General features: G+C 40.8%; 1 pseudogene; it reads right to left on the bottom strand.

Annotated features, from left to right (window-relative positions):
• Positions 1-3,067, bottom strand: LOC114719324 (inducible nitrate reductase [NADH] 2-like; annotated as a pseudogene).
• Positions 3,068-7,480: the final 4,413 nt, after the last annotated feature.

Raw genomic sequence — 7,480 nt, 5'->3', positions numbered from 1 at the left:
CTAAAACACAAGCAAGTTGTTGTTGATGTCGTACCCCAGTTTCTCCAAATTCGGCTGCACTGCAAACTGAATCATGGGTGGTGGCCCACAAGCTAATGCCAGCGTGTCATCTGATGCCTTGGGGGCATGCTCCCTCAGGATATCCTCCGTGATGAAACCCACACTATATTCCCACCCTTCACTCTTGCTTTCTTGCACCACGTACCACACCTTGAACCGGTCACCTTTCTCAGCCCACTCGTCGAGCTCTTCTCTCAGCAGAATATCATCCTCCGTCCGGTTCGCAAACATAATGTGCATCTCGGTCCGGTCCTCTGGGTCTTTCAGAATGGCTCGCGCCACCTGATAAATGGGCGCAATTCCGGTCCCACCTGCAAACATGGCAAGCCTCTTTGCAAACTTGGGCTTCCCGTGAACCAAAAACTGACCTCTTCCAGTGTACTCTATGTGGCCGAGCGGACCCTTCACTTCCACCGCAGAACCGATGGGAAGCGAGTCCAAGTGCTGAGACATGAGCCCACCGCTGGGGAACTCGGGGTGCACCCCTTTGAAGTAAATCTTGACCACCAGATCAAAATACCCCACTTCATCCACGCTGGTGGTTGGAGTGTAAGCTCGCATGCACAGCTTATCCTCAATGTTGGCACATACGAATATGTGCTTTCCCACCGGCAGACCCATGATTTGGTCTTCGGAGGGTAGCGCAAAACGGAAAAGTCTCGCGTCGCGTGAGATGGACGCTTTGGAGACGAGCTTGCATGGGATTTTCTCACGTGGGTTGAGGGCCACGCTGCGTAATGGTGGGGCTTCCGTGATTGGTGTTAAGTGGCTGATATCGCCATTGCCGTGCAGGGAGGTGTTGGGCGATGAGTCAGGGGGGGCGTAACCGGTAGTCATGATCTCACCAATTCGGTAGTCCTCGAGCATTTTGTTGGCTTCCTTAGAATGGATGGCTTCGAACTCTTCGGTGCAGTCGGTGCCGGCGTTGATGAGGATGATTTCGGGGCCGCCGGGGTGATCTTTGAGGAAGCGGGTGCAGTCGTAGACGTAGCCGTGAACGATGATCCAAGCAGAAGCGGGGGAGGTGTGCTTCTTGACTTCAGAGATGGAGTACATATTGGAGGCGCTGTTGTTCATAAAGGGCGTTGTGACGCTCTTGTTGGACTCCGATGTCTTCAACTTGCGAGAAGGGTTCGATTGTATGGTCGGATGCTCAAACATAATTCCAGTTCCCCCCTCAAGGAGTATGCACACCTTGGTCTTCACTTTGAACCAGCAGTTGTTCATCATACCCTTCATCACAAAAACCCAAAGCGTTGATATTTATACAAAATAGGCGACAGAATAAGAGATCAAAATTGGTCATAAATCGCTTGGAATATTGACCCCAGTGCTAAAGCAGTGGATATTTACAACCATTATCAGTAATATGTATTTACACAGTGAAAGTGCGCAATAAATTTGAAGTACCTTGACATTCCAAATGAGCTTCTCGGGCTGGGTGTTGAGGGCCTCGTCCCATGCTCGTACGGCGATTTCCTTGTCTCGTAAAAGGTCCAGCGCCTCCACTTCCAACGACCAGAGACTCCAGCACCAGTATTTGCCGTACTTGTTCGGTTTCTCCGAGCGTTCCAACGTGGCCAGTGACCACGTTTCCCCTCCGTCCATTGTCACCTCGACACGTGTCACCTTTCTCCCGCCCCCTACACGGAATAACATGGATCTCCTTATCAGCTACGTCCGTCTCCGAATGTCTCCCTCTCACACCCTAGCTAAACCCTAACTTATCCTTCCCATACCAAGAGGAGATGTCATTTATCTTAAACAAAGACCCTTTTCCCTTTTCCTTTCCCCAGAAAAATAATCTTACCGGAATATGCGTAGCCTCTCAACACATACGGCTTTTGAGTTGTCGATGAGTTTATGGGCAAGATCTCCCCGTGACACGGCGTGGTTATAACAGAATTTACGTTGAGCTCGTTGATAATATACTCAGGCTTGTACCACCAACCTTTATTCATTCAAATACAATTAGGGACTCGGCAGTTGGTATTAGCAAATGATTTGTTCAAATAAATGAATACGAATAATTGATAAGACGAACAAGTACAGGAGTTGACAAAAGCTCAATACCTTCAGCGTTGGCAAGCTCGGCATCCACGTGGGAGGGAAATACTCTATTGTCCTTATAGTGGTAGTGGTTTTGCGATTCTTGTGAAGTTACAATGATGCGCTTGAGCTACTTCACCATGCGACCGGCGATGAAACCCGGCACGATCATCCTCACCGGGAAGCCAAATTCCGGAGCCAAGCGCTCTCCGTTTTGCATATAAGCGAGGATGACGTCGCGGGTCGGATCCATCGCGATCTCTCTCTTGATGCTTGTTCCGTACTTGGACCCACCGCCACCTGGCAGATCCTCATCTCCTTCATAACACACGTACAAAGCTCCTTTGGTGCGGCTGTAGATCCCGCACCTCTTGAGCAAGTACCTCAACGGCACCCCACGCCAGATCGAAGTGGAAGCGGCACCCACACGCCAGTTATAACCGATGCTCTGCCTCACCATGGTTTGTTCTGCCCTTCTGTTGCCGGCACACACCAGCGTGACCGGGAACTCGCGGCTGGGGAACTGGTTGACGAGTTGGTTCATGGTGAATTCTGCGGGGCGTTTGACGAGGCCACTGACCTCGACGGTCCAGTCATCCCAACGGGTATTAGGGGTGGGGCCGTGGTTACGTACAAAGTGGAGGGGGATGGGGGTGATGAAGCTGTGATTCATGAGGGTGATGGGTGGTTCCCAGTTGATGTAGTTTTTTCCCGGCACACGGGGCAATGAAGCATTGTGTTCCATCCAGCTCTCCGCTTCGGAGTTAGCTTTTTGTATAACGTCCTTCCACTCTTCGGCGTCGTTTTCATCTTCGCTGGAGGAATCCAAGTCCTTTGACGAGGCTTTGGATTCCTCGAAGTTGGTGGGAGGGAAGTTAAAATCAAGGGAGACGTTGAAGGAACTAGCAACCCCGCTCAAAGGGCCAGCATATTGATGGTTGCTGACGGTTGCTGCCATGGCAAAGATTGAGAGAGAGAGAGCAAATAGCTTTTGTGGTGCAGGAAGCTGGCTTTACTGTGCTAGCACAGCAGGCCTGCGAGAGTGAGGAGAGAGAGAGCCAGTGGATTACTAGTGGAGAAAAATGGCGTGATGGGGAAAAAGGTTTGGTGGGTATTTATAGGGGCCATTTGCGGGCATGAAAGAGGACCCGACCCGACGCAACTATCCAGAAGTTCTGTGACTTGGTGCCTGCATCCATTCCTTTCAGTTGAATATTTTTTTTGTCGCTTTCTTTGATTAAGAATTTAAGATTGAAGCCTTATCCAAGTCCATGGGCGGATATTTATGTTTTGAGTAATCTCGACTTGCAAATTGGCGGAACTTTACCATATATTAAGGAAAATAAAAAGGTAAACTTGTGGAATTGGTAGGTGTGAATAAAGATAAAATCATAAAATTGAGAATCGATGGCATGCATATATAAAAATGGGAGCGAAATAGATAAGACGGGGCACAAGGGTAAATTAAAATAGAAAGGCTTATGTATACCATCCTACCTGTAAATTAGGAATTCGATGACAACAAATATTTCTTTATATAGGCATTAGGCAACTATTCAATGGGATTAAGTTTAAACACTATTAGCTTTAATTGACTGTATAGTTCTTTTAAAAACTATTTTTGTTTCTAATTCATAAGAACTTGAACTAGAACCCATGGCCTCGTCAAAGAATTCTTATTCTGCAATAATTGGCTGTTGTACCGTACCATTCTGCATTTGAAAATAATCATGTTTAAGTATATACAACGCTGGTGATAGCTCCTTTAAATGGGGAATACACGAATAATTAAATGGAAAAAGGGGAGTCGACTTGGGACACCAATAAAAAAGATTTAAAGTGTGGTGTTATATACTACCTCCTGTCCTAATTATAAGACCCAATTGACTTATTTGAGGAGATTAAGGAAGTAAGTTAAGTTAGTTATTTGTAATAAATAAGTGTTGTCATTCCTAAAATATCCTTGCTAATTAAGTATATTGGTTAGAACTATCATTATTAGAAGGATTATCTTGAAAAAAATGCATAAATATGAGAGACAAAATGGATTGGGGTCTTATAATTAGGACCAAATAAAAAGTCAAACAGGGTCTTATAATAAAGACCGGAGGTAGTATAATAGTGCTCAAACATGTCATTTTTGCTTTTGTGGCATAAAAAAAAAATTTTGAAAAGAAAAACGTGAATTTTGAGGCGTTGGTGGTTATGGAAGTTCTCTATTATTTATTTAATTACTCCCATGAAAAAGTATTATGATTTTATTTTTAAAAACATTCAAATAATAATAATGCATGGATCATTATATTAAATCAAATGAATAGTTGAATGGATGGATAAGACTGTGAATAAAAATGGATTAAGAAAAAATAAAGACGAAAGTTAATCCTGCGACGCCGTGATTTTTTCAGAGGGTGCAACAATGCATGTAATTTGAAGGGGTCACAAAAGTTTCCAGCTTGGGCGGCTGCGTTACAGGGAAACACACGAATGTTTGGCTCTTCAATTCTCTATTCCAATATCACTGGATGTCTTCCAACAGATGACTTTTAAATTTTTTTTAACCGTGTTCACTTTTAAATTCATCATAATGTTGATCTTTGACTTGGCAATTATTGTATCGTTCCATGAGATATTATCTGTCAAGCCTCTATCTCATAATACAATATATTATTATTTTAAAATATTACAATATTGTGTTTATAATTATTTAATATTAAACTCCCAAATATCCTTAATCATTCGACGCCAACTCAGGAGGCATACGGGGCATAAATAGTGGGGTTAACGGTTTGGGTTTTTGTTTCTCACGTAAATAATAGTGGGGGTTTTAATTTGTTTCTTGTCCACTTTTGTACAAGGAATAAATTTACTTTGAAAGGAACTGTTAGTTATTCTCTGTATTGCAAAAAGAAATTAGTTTTACTATAGACAAAAGAAAAGTACCGCTGATATAAAAAAAAAAAAAACACGATATTAATTGCCGGAATAATTGGTAAAAAGTTTTCAAGGAATTTCGTGGAGAAATGGCAGCGTTAGTTTGATTACGGTTACAGGATGCGCAGGATCATCTTTTGTCTAAGGCAGATTGTTGGTTTTGTTCTCTCTCTTAGGATAAATATTCGATGCATGTCTATATATCACACTTTTCGTAAAAATAACCTATATTTAAATAGGATAAAACTTGGGTTGTACTCTTAGGATGTTTCTTGTGGGGAGAAGAAAGGATGAATATTTGAATGATAAGTCGTTAAGTGATTTAATTTGATTTAACATTTAATGATGCAGTCTTTCGTGGAATAAGCAGTGCTCAATTTTATTTTCAATGAGCTGATGATTTGTTGTTTGTTACACCTTGCTCACATATATAACATATGTCTTATCACTTTAATTCAAAGATAACCCTTTTTTTTTTCTAAGGCGTAATATCTCGAAAACACGATCTCAATATGGAACCACGAAGGTTTATTAGGAAAAAGGAAACTGTAGTTCTCATCTTTAATTCGTGAGATGGATTTTAAGCATCGAGGTCACAGGTTAAGAATCTCAAATCACACAAAACACTTTTTTTTTTTGGGAGGTGGGGGAGGGACATTTACGAGTTTATAGGGAAGATTGCTGCCCTTTTTTGTCCTGGGATAAAAATAAATGCAGCCGGGGATATTATCGGTTTTGGAAGTAATATTCTCGAAATATTGACCCTCCTGGTCAGGGTTTATTGTCCTCCATTATTATTTTGTGGAAATCAGGAATTCTTAAAAGCCTGTGAAATGCTCAGCTTTTTGAACGCGTGAAAAAACAGACGGAACGAATGGATCAATGAAAAATCAAAGGAACTTTTTTAAAAAATAAAATAAGAAGTCAGACTCAGAGAGGCTCGTGTTGAATTTGTCACTACCCTCTAATATTCAACAAACTTATGCCTTGCGTAATAAATTTGAAATCGTCTCTAACTTGTGGAAGTAAGTGTGGTGTATCAAGCGAGTAGCAGGGTTCCGCGTAGTCTCTATTGAACATGTCATGCCGTTAAATCACGTAAGCTTTACTCCTAATTATAGTTTATAAATTAAGCCCCTGATATTCACAAGTTGAGTTTTATAGTTTAATATCATTCCCAGCAGTTTACCCGATCATAGTTAGTTAGTTAATTATCAACGTGGCTTCTTCATGATCCAATGGCAATCACATTATATGCACGATGCAAATGTCGCCTCAGGAAACTTGTTACTTATCAAATTAATTAACCTGGTTAAACAATATTATGGCGCTAATTATTTATTTTCGTGGATGAATCAGTTACCGACTTAGATTATTTTACGTCTTCCACGTTTTTTTTGGGGGGGGACATCACCTCTGTATATGACAATCGCTTGCGAGCGACGACTTTTCACGGCTGTCTTGTCTGCTTTGATCAGCTTGATGCTTACGCAAAAGAGATGACACATCAGTGGCTACCGCTACCTGCAACGTCCCCAGCGTACGCACACGTTTCATCCATGAGGTGCTAGTTTAATTATATTTTATTTATCGTTTTCTTTAAATTAATTTGTTTCATTTATAAACTGATATATAATCAAATGATATGTACAAGTATATTTTAGAGAAATGACGTACATATATTATAATTTAGTTATTTAATAGCTCACTATTGTTTCCAAATTAGTCCATTAGTTTTATAATTAAGGTCTGGAGGTAGTATTTAATTTTGTTAGCTTATGCGTTCTCTATACGGCCATCAGTGAAACCGAGCGTCTCCCCTTCACATTCGGTGCGCCGGTGCTACGAATATGCATATCTCTGAAATTAGACCCTTCCATGATTCATCTCCAGTTGCTGGACTGGGCTCTTAATCATAAGTATTACCGAATGCAAATTTTGTGTGCGCAAGAGTATAAATACTGCGACTGATGAGACCCTTGTCACTTTGCAAATAATTTTTTCCAACTTTCCCTTTATTCTTTGCGTCCTCTAGAATACTGGTAACTGCAACATGCTGCCTTTTGAATTCCTGCTCCTCCGATATTTATTTACTACAGTCTGATGAATATCTTGGGCATTATAACTGAAGTATTATTCTATTGGAACCAGTTTTGATGCTCATTGTTATGATGAGTATTATAAACTCATCAGATCTGGATCATCTATATCTCATTTAGATGGTCCAATTTTTATTTATTTAAAATAATTATTTTAATATGTATAAAATCTAAAATAGAGATAATTTTTTAAATGTCATTCTTTCAAAAAAATAGTTTTTTTGCATTTAAAAATGATTAAATAAAGATTTTAAATTTAAACCGTTCAAATCAGATATAAACCATTCATATTTGATGAGTTTATGATACTCATCAAAGCGAAACTGGTTGCTTATTAT

The sequence above is a fragment of the Neltuma alba genome, unplaced genomic scaffold, assembly GCF_004799145.2.
Source record: "Neltuma alba isolate B1F8T4 unplaced genomic scaffold, ASM479914v2 tig00011907_pilon, whole genome shotgun sequence".
In the NCBI taxonomy this organism is placed as follows: Eukaryota; Viridiplantae; Streptophyta; class Magnoliopsida; order Fabales; family Fabaceae; genus Neltuma; species Neltuma alba.
This window is presented reverse-complemented; position numbering and strand designations above follow the sequence as displayed.